General features: G+C 43.2%; 1 long non-coding RNA gene across 1 annotated transcript; it reads left to right on the plus strand.

Annotated features, from left to right (window-relative positions):
• The first annotated feature begins 361 nt into the window (after positions 1-361).
• Positions 362-1693, plus strand: LOC116086443. The gene is made up of 2 exons (XR_004116927.1): positions 362-409; positions 1296-1693. It is a non-coding gene; the product is annotated as an uncharacterized LOC116086443 (long non-coding RNA).
• Positions 1694-15898: the final 14205 nt, after the last annotated feature.

Genomic DNA, 15898 nt, shown 5'->3' on the forward strand with positions numbered 1-15898 from the left:
ATCAGCTCCCACCTCCAGGCTCAACTCCTGGTTTGAGTTCCTGCCTTGGCTTCTCTCAAAGGCCTATGACGCAGCACATGCATGCCAACTAAATCCTTTCCTCCCCAAGTTGTTTTTGGTCAAGGTGTTTCATCACAACAATAGTAACTATAACTCAGCAAGTCTTGACTATATTACTTTTACTGAATTTTTTAAATAGTAGTAACAGTCACTTAGAGTGAAATGCATATTGTCAAATCAACACTGGGTGCTGTTCTTCAGGGACTATTCATCATGCTTACTGACAGAGTCTCTTACTCATCTGAAACTCAGGGACTCAGCTAAGCTGTCTGTCTGTATCTGCCTCCCAAGCACCGGAATTGCAGGTGCCCACAACCATCTTGCCATTTTTACTCAGGTCGTCATACAGGTATGCCAACTGAACTATTTCCCACCGTTCCACCACCCCATCTTAACCATTTTTAAGTGGATGGTTCAAGGATATTAGGTATGTACAGCCACCTCCATCATCACAATTTGCTTTCAGACTTTGGTTTTCCTTAATTTTTAGATAAGTTCTCACTATGTAGTTCTGGCTGACCTCAATGGCATAGTCCTTTTGCCTTAACTCTCCTGGTGTTAGGATCACTGCGCCCAACCTCAGAACTTTTCACATTTTTCCAAACTGAAACCTTTTTTTTAAACAAGTATATGATAGCTAATTGCTCATGTCCTCCTGTTCCTAGACCCTGGCCTCCTCCATCTTGCTACCTGTCTATGAATCTGACCAGTCTAAGAATCTAGTAAATAGAGCTATACAGTGATTTTTCCTTTTGAGTCAAAAACAGTTTCATCGGGAATGGTGTTTATCAAGGTTGCAACATATGTCAGAATTCACTTAAAGTTGAGTTATTGAAATGGATGTATCACATTTCATTGATCACTCATCTCTCAGTGGGCTTTTGGGAGGTTTCCACTTCGCATGACCATGAACAGCACTGCTGGAGCACTAAGTGCAAAAAGAGCCACTCGGACCTGCTCTCCAATTCCTACTCAGAATTGCTGACTCTCAGGGTAACTCTAGGTTTAATTTAGGGGGAACTACCCCATTATTTTCTACAGCAACAGGCTTCTTTCATTTTCCATCCAGCGATGTACAAGAGCTCTGATTTCTCCACATCCTCCCTGAACTTGCTGTTGTCTGGGGTTTCTGTGAGAGCTGTCCTAATGAGTGGGGAATGATACCTCATTGTGAGTTTGATTTGCGTTTCCCTAATAACCAATGATTCTGAGTGATCCCTTTCAAATGTTTATAGGCTATGTATGTATCTTCTCTGGAGAATGGAACTCAACTTTGAAGATGCATGAAACGGAAAACAAAAGACAACTCAAGTAACTAAGGAGGAAAAAGAAAGTGACTTCTCCCCCTAAAAATGAGTTTAAGAAGAAGGAAAGTCTTTTTTCACAAAGAAGTTGTGAGACCGCATGCCCCATTCATACTGAGTGCAAATGAATGAAGAATGATCTCCCACTCATACATACTGGGTGCAAATGAATGAATATTACTGATGCTCTCCCAGTCAACTAAACTCCATCCAGACACATCCACCAATATAAATTCAAACAAGTTGCCAAATAAGATGCATATAGCGCTCAATGCCTATTGAATGGATGCATAAAACCCTATGAGAATAAAATTTCCCTTATCCTTCAAGTTGTGCCCAAATGATGTGTACATTTAGGCTCCCAGGGCAGGAAGGAGAGACTGGTGTGAAAGGGAGAGAAAAATCAATGAACCAAATAGAGAGAGCTGCTTACTGCCTTCTCTCCCACATCACATGGATGCCCACGCAGGGCAACTCAGCAGTGTGCAGAAGAAAGGACTCTGCCAGCGGGGTGGGGGGGTAGGGGATGGGGTGTGTGTGGCAGGAGTGGGGGGTGGGGTGGGCAGATCACCTGTTCATGTGTACATGAACGGCACCTGTCTGAGATGGGAGCTCTGAAAGGAGTCTACCTGGAAACCCAGACACAAGAGCGATCTTCTCAGCTTTCATAATTCTTTCCCCCTCGCTTTTCCTGTTTGTAGTCTCAAGTGTGTGCAAATTATCCGAGCATCTGAGACCTGACTCATCGTCACTCTCTGCAGCTTCTATTGAGCTGTGTGCCATTCACAAAAGAATTGCAATGAAGTTAATGAATGGCCAAGTTATCTAAAATCTACATTGAATATCATTGCTAGCTAACAAAAAGGGAAAAGAAAAAAAAATGTTCTAATGATAAGCACCAGCAGAGTGACATGTAACACATGCCTAACATGGATGAATGAATGATGGGAGAATAACTGAAAATCCAAGTGCCCACCATCTTCCCTCTGAGTCCTGTATCTTCCCCACAGTTGATGTCCTTACAGCCTGTCTTCTTGCTGACTTTCAGGCCATATAGCTATATCACCTTCACTTACTCCTGGCTCACTTTCCACCTTCCATCCATCACTAGGGACTATTCTATTGCCTTCCACTGATGTCCATACCACTTCTGCTCATTGCCAAGTTCTATTCCATGATTTAGTTTGGACCTTGTCATCAGCCTCCTAACTCTCCTCTTACCCATACTCTTTCTACATTCTTGTAAATCCACTAAAATTCCAACCTTTCTTCTTTATCAAGTTGAATAACACCAGGAATACTGTATCTAGATGCCTGTGTAAAACATATACAGGAATACTGCAGGTACAGGGGTAATACCATTTAAAAAATATCTGCCTATACAAGAATGAAAAATACACCATCTGTATAGGAAATGAAATATAACCACAGGCAAGAATTAGAGACATACATAATCTGGCATGGTCCTTGATTGGCTGTGCTGCTATACCCTGGAAGGTCTGCATCCCTGGTCTATGTTACTGACATCATGGTTTGCACATTAGAATAGCAGCAGAGAACTAGAAATGGAGGAGTTCTCATCATCTCCACCAGATAGAGTGGCACATTATGCCTACTTCTATGAATAATAGGGGCTTTTCTGTTGACCATCTGCTTTCCTTCTGGGAGTCTAAAATTTTGATATGTACCAGTCATAGCAAGACTGTCCATGACATCAACTCCCAATTCAGATATTGAACACTGAGTCTCTAAAGTGTTCCCCTGAGAGATGGCACTCCCCAGGTCATCTTGAAGAATGAAGATGCAACACTATCACTGGAAGCTCTACTTAGCTTCTTTTAGGATTTGTGCCATGAACTTTTGTCTTGGCAGATCTTGCTCTATCTTTTCATTGTAATAAATTTTAGCTGTGAATGAAAGTGAATACGGAAGTCCTTCTAGAAATCTGAAGAACCCTGGGAGTGCACACATAAGCTACATTTACACATGCATGGGAAAAGCCTAGAACCACTGAAGGCTTTCAATTCTTACAAACAGGCTAATCTTACCACTTTCTCTATTATTGTGTTACTCGACAATAGTTATGAGCATATGACTGTTTTAATTATGAGTATATTTGGTGATCTGCTTTAGAAAATGATTGCTTATATGAATGACCCCATAGCCTAAGGAGTCCCTTTGAAGAAATGTTCTGTTTAATTTCCTAAACATCGCCAGTGATTAGCATTGGGCCAGGCATACCATAGGTAACAGGAATAACGATGCTCATTGCATTTGAAAAGAGGCAAGCAGATATACATAGAAGCGACTCAGAAATAACCTGAAAGATGTTATTTACATCTAGACTCTTCTCTCTAGTTTCAAACTTTCAATACCTTCTCAGTTTATTTTAATCCTTATTCAAAACCCCCGCCCCTGCATCTGCAACAGAAAAAGAGAAGGCAAAAAGGAAGAGGAGAGGTAGATGCCTATCAACAAATGGCTACAGGTTAAATTTCCTCTCTCAGCTCAGCCAGAGGCAAGCAGCTGGCCCTTACATATGACAGGGTTTTTCCTCAAGAGTAGAGTATGTCTTCCTCCTCAGAGAACTCTCTGCTGGCAGCCTGACTGCTCTATCAAAGAAGGCCCTAAGCGTGTGCTAGGGAGGGCATGAAGCAAATGTGGAAACTTTAACGATTCTCTTCCTTTTTGATATATGCCATTCTGAAAGAGAGATTAAATACATGGTTAACTGTAAGGTGAGACTATGTAGAGATAAGCACCGGCTAGTGTTTATTCCTCACCTCAGGCATTGATTATTTAGAGCTGTGAGTTTTTAAAAGTTAGCTGGTACATGTATTTACATTCCGGCAGCAAATTCTGAGAGTTGTTAGCGTGTAGCTGTTGAGGGGATCTAAGTAATTAAGGAAATGTGCAGGTATACTCAACTAATGGGCCCAGAGGAGGAGGAGCTTGGGATCCTATGAATAGTAAACTCTGCCTTAACCTCTAGTCTACCATTCAAGCTGGCACCAGGCCAAAGTTCCTAAATGTCTTTTATGCTTAATCCTAGATAAACATATACTACATAAACAGACAGCAATGAGATGGCACCAAAACGCATGCTTCACATATGCACATGAATTTTGTATCAATGTGTCTCAGCCAATCTGGGAAATATTCCCACTAGAAAAGGAGTACATTCAAGTGGTCAGGCTGGCCCTGCTCAGATTCTAAGAGTAATTTACAGACATGTAGAGCCATAATTTAAATAGCTCCATAGTTCCTTTCTGGGCTCCTGCTATGCGGGCTTCCAGCCACAGTCTCAAATAGGTTTTAATCCTGGGGAAAAGCAGAGCCTGTTCTCTTTGAGTGCTGCGGCCTGGTAAAAAGGTGAATCTATCGACTCCCGTTACAGAATGTCAGTGTCTGCTTGACATTTTCATTACTAATAGTCATTTTTCAAAGTAAATTCACACTTCAGTTGCTTCTTAGTGGTCATAAATGGTTGTCAGACCTTGCCCAGGGTTCATCTAGATATCCCTTTGAGATATTCTTATTAGCAAGTGGACACATTTCTTCCACTTGCTATAATCTATAACCTGTCTGAACCAAATAAAAAAAGGGAACTTCCCATAATGATTTCTTCTGGGGTTGTACCTAGGGATCTTTCACATTGTGTTAGTTGATTGATGAGAAAACAAGGACTTACGGTGATAAGTCTGGATTTGGAAACCAGTGCAAAATAACTGAGCATGTATTTGAATAATAGTTTGGGGAACATCACTAGCAGAGAAAGATTTCAGATGCCCTGTAACTTAAATAGAGCGAGCTAGAGAAACAGGAGAGGGATTCAAAAAGATGGCCCCATAGCTAGATTTCATTTCATGTCAGGTGACTTGGAAAGCCAATGGTAGGAGGTACTGAACAGTGGGCGGAAGTGGCATGATTTAACTTCGGTTAAGAGCAACAAAAGGTGAAACACAGGAGCCGTGTTGAAGCTGATCGAAGAGATGATGGTGTTTGGACCAGGGCAGGAGAGTTGGGATGTGGGGGGTGCGGGGGCATGGTCTTCCTCCCAGTGGATTCTAAAAGCTAAACCATCAGGATTAGGTGCCTTTGAGAAGTGATATGGGCATGAAGGAAAGATGGCAGGGCTGATGCCAAGGTTGGGACCATAAGAAACTGCAAATAAGCAACTGGCATATGCAGTCTCCTTTAGTCTAGAAGACTCATGTCTTCTAGTAGGCTTTTCTAAATCAGTGATTCGGGAGGTTGGGGACCCTGAAGACAGACAGCCGTTTTAGCCTTGGTCAATTTGAAGGCTGTGTCTACAGCATACTTCCACCAAAGTCACCTACCACGGGGCACCCAGGAGCACTCAGGGACATGGAGTATACTCACATGAAGAACTGAGTCATTTCCAAAGCAAAGGAAGAAAGAGCCTGCGTATATATGATGATGTCAGTCATCAGTGAGCTTCCATATGCAGCATCTGGCGGGTCTTTTACTTGGGTCTCTACTGACCTCTGAGTCCCCAGGAAGAAAGATATGAGGAACATCGGAAAGAGAGTGGTTTCCATTAAAATCACTCGGAGAACCTTGTGGGAAAGGAGGAGTGAATGCAAAAGGAATGAAGGGGCGGGGCTGTTGAAATGTTGTTTTCTGGGTATGATATAGCCAGTGCGATCTTAAAATCACAAAAGCTACCTGCACGGAACCTGCCCAAGATTGGGCTTGCCAATTACAGCCAGGGAAGAGGCTTCCTCCTGGCACAGAACCAGACAGTTCACTGGGTGATCTTCCTAGCCTCAAATGAATATATCTAGTTAATAATTTAAATAACTTTATGGGTCCTCCGCCCTGAATAGTACCAAGGTGCAACCCCTCCCCCACAGCCCAGGGTGAAGGAGAGAGTTAGGAAGATTTCAAAAATATAAAGCCTGAGACAGAGCTTCTCCTGCATTGGCTGCAGGACGTTCCTTGAGCTCCTGGAAATACTTAAGGAAAGGAACTCCATGCCTGCACCGAGGCTGGGCATTAGAGCCGAGAGAGCAAGGACAGTGGGAGCTCTTCAGGAAAATGTGATTTTTCAAGGAGAGACAGGCTGCGTGCTCCAAGGGAAACTACAGAGAACCCAACTTGCACACTCAAGGGTCCAAACACGGCAGACGCACCCCCAGGTAGGGCCAGAGTAACAAGTGGCAGGGATAAATTTAGAATAAGTGGGATAGTAGAGAGTTACACTAAGCAGAAGAATCTTAAAAAGGTTAAAATACTGAGAGAAGAGGCTTTTTTTCCCCTTAAAAATTTTTAACTGTAGTACTTCCCTTTTAGTGAGGATTAAGTTGCAAAATGAGAGCAGCTATGCTAATCAGGGTGAGATGAGCAGCAGGCCAGCATTTTGCCCTGGGTTTCTGCACAGTCTCTGCTGTAGTCCTGCCAACCCCAAGACACCCTTAGGATTTATGACCTTGGTGTCAAGCATAAACGCAGGGAAGGCAATGAAGCCAGCAGGGCTCTGGTTCCTGCTAACCTCCAAAAAACGCTTCCACCAGCCTCCAGGGACCTCAAGCGCTGCTCATAGAGCGTAGTGGCTTTCTTACTACAAATAGGAAAGGGGGATTTAAAATGCTACCCAACGCACCAGTATGAGGGTGTAAATAATGAATGGCTTCCCAACGGTGCTAGATGGATGGTGAAAGGGTTAGACCTAGCAGGAGCTCACAAACCAGGTCTAGCCAGTTCCTGTCTCACTCTCTGATTCCTGCAGATTGCAGGCAACACCATTCAAGCCACTGCTGTAGGTTTTAGCCTTTCCTGTTCCTTTAACTCATCTACGGAGTAATGTGAGCTATAGATAAGAAGTAATTTAAGAAGTTGCCGACACTTGGGCTTCAACCAAGACTTGTCAAATCAAGGTCAGTGAGAGTAGAGGGAGGAGGCAGCCATAAGCTTTTACATGGCAGCTTCCTTTAGGAACCCTGAGTTGTTAGGCTCTGCTGCTTGGGCAGCTAGAAACTGTGCGATTATATGTCACAACAGCTGATGCTTACTCTCATTAGTAGGGGGATGACCATGCCTGACTTAGGGTGCTGTTAGAATTCAATGAAATAATATATAAAGCACTGTGCTACCCACATTAGTAAATGTTTAATAAACAGAGGGTCCTTTTTTAAAAATTATCATCCTTGTTGTTATTGTACTATGGCAAGCATTACGGGATGGTCACATTGAAATCCACCAACATCTTGGAGGCAGGACAAATTGTACCTCAAAGGTTTTGTGGCTGGGTTGATGTCCCAGTCCCTCCACTGGAAACGTTGCCTGATTACAGAAGATGGTTAGTCCAGACTCCCTCCATATCCCCTACTACATGGAGTCTTAGCTAGGGTCACACTGATAGAGTCTAGGGAGTTCTCATTGCACTAGGTTTCTACCTCACCCCTGAAATGCTCTCCAGTTCCAGTCATCTCTCCTAGCACTCTCTCCTCCCACCTGATCCCTCCTGTTCCCATCCCCCACCCCACCCCAGTCTACTTGCAAAATCTATTCTATTTCCCCTTCCTGGGGAGATCCATGCATCCCTGCCTTGAGCCATCCCTGTTACTTAGCCTCTTTGGGCCTGTATGGTATCACAGTTAGCCCTTACTTTACAGCTAATATCCATTTATAAGTGAATAAGTACCATGTTTGTCTTTTTGGGTCTGAGTTTCACCCTTAGCTCTGGGAAAGGAAGTCCAAGAAGGGAGTGGCCTCTCTGAGTGGGATTCTCAGAGGCAAAAGGGGAACTTTGAAAAGAAACAGCCAGCCAACCAAGCTACTCATTATTCAGCTTTGCAAATGTGTTGCTGCTCTGGCTGCTGCTGGCACTGTGCTGGAATTAAATTAGAGGAGACAGTTCATTTATAAAATGCCCGTGGTGGGCAGGCTCTGCACAGTCCTATAAAGAGGCTGCCCAATGGGTTATACAAAAGCGCTAGAGGACACAGGTCATGGGGAGATCCCAGGTCTACAGGGAAACCCCGCCTTCACTAAGGAAAGGCTGCATCAACAGCTGTGGACTTGGCCCTTCTGTCTCTCTCATTAGCATGCTGTTTTTACTAAACCAGTCTTCTCTGGGAAAGAGGACAGACTTGCCACCCACCAGCCATTATCTGTTTGGACAACAGCACACAGTGCATCTCTGACCCTCAGGAACCTCTTTCTCAAAACCTGAACTGGTATTAAAACCTTTGAAGTCTGCTTAGTCAACGAGGGGCTCATTCAATGTTTGAATTAAAGTCAATAAAATGAGACCGAAGTCCTAAGACCGTCCCCATGCTCTCCCCTTAATGGAAATTCCAAAAACACTAGCCTCCAACTGGGACCAGACTTTGACCCTCTGTTTCGGTGTCAGAAACCTGTGGGCTTCGTCCCACAGAGCTGTTAAGGAAGAGTCTGCTGGGTTTCACCTGTGTGTATGTTCATGTGTAAATGTTTATCTATATGTACACATGTGTGTGCTGAGGCCAGAGGGCAATCTTAGTCATTTCTTCAGTGCCAACAATCTTGGATTGTGTCCTCTCTCTCTCTCTCTCTCTCTCTCTCTCTCTCTCTCTCTCTCTCTCTCTCTCTCTCTCTCTCTGTGTGTGTGTATGTGTGGGTGTGTATGTGTGTGTGTGCGTATGTGTGTATACACCTGCACATTTGCCTGTGGAGGCTAGAGACTGATTTCAGAATTTCTCCTTTGCTCATTCTGCACCTTCTGTTTTGGAACAAGATCCCTTCACTTATCTTAGAACTCATGGACTAGACTGACTAGAGGGACCTGCTTAGCTCCCCATTCCCCACCTTAGGGGTTACAGTTGCTCATAGTCTCATAGTCATGTTTAGTGGGTGCTGGAAATATGAACTCAGCTCCTCGTGCGTGCATAACAAGTGCTTTAACAACAGAAGCATCACTCCAGGCTCAACTTCCTCCTGTGCTTTTGAGATAGGGTGTCTCACTGACTGCGTAGGCTAGGCTGGCTGCCTACCTGGGTTCAGGAATCCTTCTACCCATAACTCCTTAGTGCTGGGATCACAAGTACATGATACCATACCCAGCTGTTTTCTTCATAGATTCTAGAGGATACAACTCAGATTCTCATGATTGCAAGGCAAACACTTTATTAACAGAGCTTTTGCCCCAGTTACATGAGAGCCTAGGATGCCTCTGTTCCCTAACGACTGTTCAAAAAAGTATGAGGGAAGCTGGGTTTGGTTACTTTTTTGTTGCTATGATATAATACTGTAAGCAAGGCAACTTATAAAATACGGCTTTATCTGGAGGCTTACAGTTTCGGAGGATGAATTCATGATCATTGTGACAGAAAGCATGGCAGCAGACAGGGCAGTAGCTAAGAGCTTACTTCCTGAAAGGACAACCACCACAAGACAGAAAGAGGGCCACATGACCTTGGCATGGGCTTTTGAGACCTTAAGGGCCACCTCCAGTAACCTACGTTGCCCAACAAGACTATATCTCTTAATCCCTTGGCAAACAGTTCTACCAACTGGGCATCGAGAATCAACTGTTCTGAACCTAGGAAGGCCATATTCATCCGAATCACCACAGACACCGAAGCTGCTGTTAACTGAGAAGCCCATCAATATCCCTTCAACCTAGCCCTGAGTACACAGGAAGCACTTCCGGTAATGACTGTTCACTGGGCGATTACTAGGAATTAATGCAGTCGAGAAGATAATCAATAGATGGCCCACTGAGAGTGCTCCATTAAAGTAGAGCTGCTCTTCAGGTGTGATAAATAGTGTGTTTAAAGTATTCAATACCATAATAAAGGTTGTAATTAAGTGAGGGAACTTGGCATCTTAATAACTACATGCTTGAAAAGATTTAAACTTCAAACTGGGACTCGGGGTAACATTCATAATCCCTCGAATGGGTTTTCTTTCTAGAGGAGAGAATATAATGTCGGCGGACTCTTCTCCTGAGAAGCTGACAGAGCAGATCTGTCCCCAGATCTTTATGATGTTCAAAGTAAGAGGTGACTTTGAGTGCTGCCACTGCGTCTTTTGTTCTCCGTGTTTCCTGCTAGCTTAATTAGTACTATATTCCTAGTGGAAGAAGGCAGGAGCAAGAAATAGAAGAAAGGCCTGGAGAATGCTGGGCAGGGAGCTGGTTGGCCCAACAGTATGCAAATCACTTAACAATATACAAAGAACTTTGAGGGGATACAGCAGGGCTTCCCATAGCAAACCTTTTCCGTTCTGCTACTCGTTATTAGAAATAGAAGGGGCTTCTACAATCATTTGTACTTCTTCACTCCCCATCTTTGTGGAAGTTACACACACACACAAACACACACACATACACACACACACACACATACACATACACACACACACACACACACACTTAAAATCTAATGTCTTTGTTTTCTGTAGATTTTAAACAAATGCTTTTTTTCTTTCCCTAAGTAACCTTCAAATACCTGCCATGATTACAAATCTTCTGTTCGGTAATTTATAAAAGACATATTCTGTTCATTTTTATTCTTTCCTGGTGATGTAGATAAATTGCCATGCACTTGAAAATGGATGTTGACATGGTTAAATATGCTCCTAAGATGTGGCACTGGGAGTCTAAGATTGAACAAAGGAAAGAAACCCCATTCGTGACCATATTTGTTTGTTTGTGAGCACACTGGCTGTGATCATAATTCCTGGACAGTGTTTACAGAGAAGCCATATTTTAGTTAAACCATAGTTTTTATTAGTCCTAGGAAGCATGTAAGCCCCAGAGGCATAGAGTGAACCTGTCAAAAAACAGCTGAAGTCTCTCTCTGCCACAGGCAGTCACATTGCTAGAGTGACCTCCAACTGTGGCTCTTCCTAGTTCTGTATGTTCTCAGAGCTCTCTGGTTGAGATCACAGACTTCAGAATGAAACAAAACACAGTGGAAATCACAGGGGATGTTTCTAAGCTTAAAACCGCCATTAAGGTTTAGCTTCATGGTAGGTGAAGTACCTTGGCCCATGTGCTGGTGAGAGGACACGTGTTTCTCAGGTCTAGCTGTCTCCTGTCGGTCAGAGATAGATAGAATGCGGAGTAACGATGCAGAGAGCATCGAAGCATCTCTGGAATGCCTTCCAGCTTCTCACCACCCCGAGTTGAGCCATGAAGAAGCAGTAGTAAGGGTGGCTGGGTCTGCTACTCAAGGCAGGCAAATAGCAAATCCACTGCTTTACAGAAAAGCTCAGCTCCTCCATTTTTATACAAATGAGTTGGATGTCCAGCATTTCTGGGCCATTAGCTCTTCAGTACCAAAGAAAGGAAGAGGAAAGCTATAGAAACAGCTCAGTGGGTGAAGGTGTCTGCTGCCAAGCCTCGGGGTGCAACTTCAATCCGTGGAATCCACATAATGAAAGGAGAGAACGGGCTCTCGTGTACACACACACACACACACACACACACACACACACACAAACATGTACATGCGCATATACACAAATACATACACACACATACACATACATGCACACACATGCACATATACACAAATACATACACACACACACAAACATGTATACACGCATACACACAAATATATACAACATACACACATACACATATACCCGCAGTTGCATGCACGGACATGGGAGTGTACACACACATGCACATATACACAAATACATATACACACACATACACATACATGTACACACACATGCATACACACACATACACACACATGCACATACACACAAATACATACATGCATATGCACACAAATACATACAATATACTTACACACATGCAGATACACACAAATACATACACACACATATACGCACACACGGGCACACACATGTGCATGCACGGGCATGGGAGTGCACACATACATGCACAAACACAAACATACATACACACATATACACACATATACACATGCACATGCACACATGTACATACACACAAACATACACACACATGTGTGTACATATGTGCATGAAGAGCACTCAAGTGCACACATACACACACAAATTAATAAATGTAAAAAATAAAAATATTAAAAGAAGAGAAGAGTAAAAATTACAGGGGAGAAAAAGAAAAAAGACAGAAAGAAATAAAAGTCATATATGATGACACACAGCTGTAACTCCTCCACCAAGGAAGAGGAAAAATCATAAGTTGGAAACCAGTCTGGGCTATTAGCTGAGTTCCAGACCTACACAGTGAGACCTTGTCTCATACAGGAGTGATAGGCATCTCAGACAAGGGGAAATTAAATAAATGGTCAAGAGAAAAAAATAAAGAAAAAAAAGGATACTTCTGTTATGGCTGCCTTCATTCAAAGTCTTAAAAGTTATTCTCCTGGTCCTGGTTTGATCTGACCAAACTTCTTGGTGTTTTCTTTCCTCCTAGGTAAAATTCCACACCAGAGAGCTGCATACATGGTTCAGTGGGTAAGAGCACTTGCTGCTCTTGCAGAGGACATAGGTATGGCACTCAGCATCATCATGGAGGCTCACAGCCATTTGTAACCAGTTCCATGGTATCTGAAGACCTCTTATGGGCTTCATAGGAATACATGTAATACATAGATCCATACACAGGCACTCAGAGATCCGGGTAAACTAAAAGTAAAATAAACCAAACCAAAACAAAAGACAAAACTGAACCACTCCACACCAGGAAGGGCTCGCCCTGGGTAAGGAGAATTTGATAGGATTCCGGGCACCACTAATATTCACCTGAATGTCTGCAGTGGCTTGGACTTGCTGAATTTACCTCAGCCAAGGTCGTCCAAGGTCAAACCATTCTGAACACACTTTGATCTCCTGTGATCTCAGAATTGGAATAGAACTAAGCAGGGCCAGGCCTAGTCAGCAGTTGGTTGGCAGAGTTGTCAAGGACCTGGAGGTGGAGGTGGAGGTGGAGGGCAAGGTTGGAACACAAGGGGTGAAATAGTTAAGTTCATGCCTGCCCTACCATGTAGGGGCAGTGACAGAGCACTGGAAGCATACTCATGTGCTTGGGCTACCGCAAGCTTCTGTGGCTACAGCCCAAGGTGAGAAAGACATCAGGGCTGTCTGCATAAGGGTTAGTGTCTAGCGGGAGATGGCTCTTAAGTAAATACTAATATAAGTGAGATTTGCCTTCACTTGAATGGCTGGAATAAGTGCTATGTCATCATTCTCCAAGAGCTTGGGCAAGCGCATGGTTCTTGGCAACCTTTCCTTTCAGAGCTCACACTTAGTTTGGCGGTGAATGTGTATGCATAAAGTCAGAGGGAGTTGAAAGACCATCTGGCTCCCCTTCCCCTAGCTCAGATGAGTTCACTGACACAGAGCCAGAGCCATGAGGCAACTTGCCGCGATCACACGGCTTATGAGCCCGCAGATACAACTTGAGAATGTCTACGAGACCACGTACAAGGTGCAAATATGTACCCTAGCACACTCTAATTATATAACATGCATGAGTTTATTAGTGGAGATGAGAAAATGGAGGGAAGGAAAGTCTGAAGTCAGAGTGGCAGCATTTGTTATTTTGGAAGGCTTTTCTGCACAGCATTCAAACTTGAGCAATCCTGGGAATCCCCCTAACACAAGATGCTGAAGCTGCATAACAATGGCCTGACTCACGAACTGCCAGGAACTTGTGTGATATTTACACAGTGGCCCTTGTGCAATTCTTCTGTGAAGCCTGCACCTTCCTAGGAAAACAGGTTTCTAGGTCTACAAATTGTAGACCTTTGATTTGGTCCAGCTCTGTCTTGGATACAATAGAACTTCCCCGTTCCAGCAAAGGAGGCAGGGCAGGGTGTTTCATTTCATTCAATCTAGAATTAAAATGATTTAGAGGAAACTGTTTCTGGTGGCTATCCAGAGACTGACTAGAAAAACTACCTGATATACTTTGTGAGGACTCTGCCTCCCATCTAAGAGGGATGATGTTCCCCAGGAGACAGGACCTTTTTGTGGGCTTGGTGGTGGCTTCTAATCATAAAGGTCACCGTGCTTTAGCTTGAGACTTTCCAGAGGCTGTCCAGCACCCTGGGAGATCTGTACACACACTGCCTGCTGAGAGTTGGTAGGGTTTCTCTGAATATTCTATCAAAACTGGGGTGAAAATTGGATGACGAATTACACCCAGTGAAACTGATACTGGCAGGGACTATTTGAATATTCAGATTGTCTAACTTTAAAAGTCTGTGAACTAAAACTGAATTTGGAGTATATGCAAGATCCTAGTTTCTATGCCAGCACCGCCCAAACCAAAACCAACCCCCAAATGTCGTGACCTCAGTTTCCTCATGGTTCTGTCCCCTCTGGCTCCGCCTACTGCAGCCTCCTGACCTCAGAATTCACTTTATGGAAACAGGTCCTGATCCTTCTGACTTAATGCTGCTAATGAAGCAGTGCAAGTGGGTAGTTGGGCTTTGGGTTTTGTGTCCAGTGTTATCTGGAGCCCTTTGCTGTCACTAAGGGAACTGACCCAGGAAGGCAACCTTCTCCTAGTTCCCCTCCCCATAGTCTCCTAAACTAACTGATTGATGATCTATAGGCTATCACAGTATTTTTGGAACAAGATAGCGTCTTCATTAGGTACTTGTGGAGACAAAAAAAATCCAAAAATAAAAGGTGGAACTTTTAAGTTTTAATAATCATCTTGATTGCACAGAACCTGACCCCCATGACCTGTGATACAAAGATTTTTAAGGATAACTCTTAATTGCTCATTATGGTACCTAACTCCAAATGATGAACTTATTAAAAAAAAAAAAAAGGAAGGAAGAAAGAAACAGTAGCAAAATTTATTGACTACTGAACAAGGTAGTGAGATTCCAGCTTATCCAAGCAAATATGGACCCCACACAAATGACATGTGATTTACACTCCCCTCAACTGTTATAAAAGAACTATGATTCCCAGGGAGGCATGGACAATTGTCCCCTTTCCCTCTTTCTGTGACTCTGCCTTCCAGATTTTTGTTTCTAATGGCAATGTATTCTCTTTGATAAACTTTCTTAATAAAACTTCTCTGGTATGGTAAATATTTAACCCTTGTGCCTCCAGCTTGTCACCATCATTCCTGGCATGACAATGTCCTGTTGCACAAACCGACATTGCTCAGTGGCACCTAGCTACAGCGAAGAGGATCATGTAGCTGATCAGGGAGACACAAACTTCAAATAGAAAAGACTTTTAAACTATGAAAAAGGATAACTTACTGAACATCCTGTCTAGGAGTCATCTCTGTATTTTATCATCTTTGAGCCATTTTACAAATCTGTCACTTCTAGAAATTCATCACAACACAAGGTTCTCTTGTCCATAATGAGAAAACCAAATATACAATGAGACTGAACATTGCCCTGTGGTATTCATCTATTCATGCCAGCACTCATATGCTTACATATGCGCTTGCTTTGAATTCTCATTTGAACCTATTAGTCCATCTCACTAACTTTCTCATTAATGAATGAGTTAGATAAAATCTTTGACTTTTGTCCATTGGATATTCATCTGAGCATTGGGGATTTAAGATATCTAAAAATTCTAGC

Source organism: Mastomys coucha, unplaced genomic scaffold, assembly GCF_008632895.1.
Source record: "Mastomys coucha isolate ucsf_1 unplaced genomic scaffold, UCSF_Mcou_1 pScaffold12, whole genome shotgun sequence".
NCBI lineage: Eukaryota > Metazoa > Chordata > Mammalia > Rodentia > Muridae > Mastomys > Mastomys coucha.